Raw genomic sequence first — 812 nt, forward strand, 5'->3', positions numbered from 1 at the left:
AAATTTTGATGTGGAATGCCGTTTCTCAACATGCTTTAATTTTTCAGAAATGAAGAGAAAAGGAAAAATCTGCTTTAAGTAAAGAAAAAAAAAAAAAAAAAATCGTACTCGTGTTGGATAGTATAAAATTTAATATTTTGATCAGATGATACTTTAATTTATATTCTATTCCCGTATTTAAACAATAAAAGTGTCCATTTTGAAACTGCAGCTCACTTCGCTAAATAGACGCATTTTGCTAAATGGACGACTTTTTGGCATTTCATGCTTTCTGTAGACAACAACTCATTCAAAAGAAACGTTATGCCAGACACATTTATTTATGCCTAAGAGAGCTAATCGGATGACCATCCTGCCATTTTTAACGGAACAGTGCCATTTTTTCGAGATTTCTGAGCCATCCTGTAGTTTGATCAAAATGTTAATTTTGTCTAGTTCATAATAGGAATTTATTATAATGCTTCCAAAGGTATTATATAATGCAAACATAAAGCCATATAATAAATTAATGTTCATAGTCGGTAACTGTATATCAGTATAATAATGCCATAATAATTTTTGATCCAACCAAATTGTAAAGGCTTGTTAGAGTGGTATAAACACCGCAGTACCTGGTCTGTAGCGACCTACCTCCATCAAGTAAATACTAGTTACTTTTGAATTTAACTGCGAAGTACCACAGATGCTTCTAAATGCTGAGAAATGACAGAAGCTCTAAGGATAAAAATACCGCGTTAATATAGCACTTTTCTTACGAACGAAACATGTAAGGCGAGCTATCGAACTGGTGAGCATGTAAACAAAAATGAAGT

Source organism: Stegodyphus dumicola, chromosome 2, assembly GCF_044657685.1.
Source record: "Stegodyphus dumicola isolate Sdum_Otavi_A_Nest chromosome 2, ASM4465768v1".
Lineage (NCBI taxonomy): Eukaryota > Metazoa > Arthropoda > Arachnida > Araneae > Eresidae > Stegodyphus > Stegodyphus dumicola.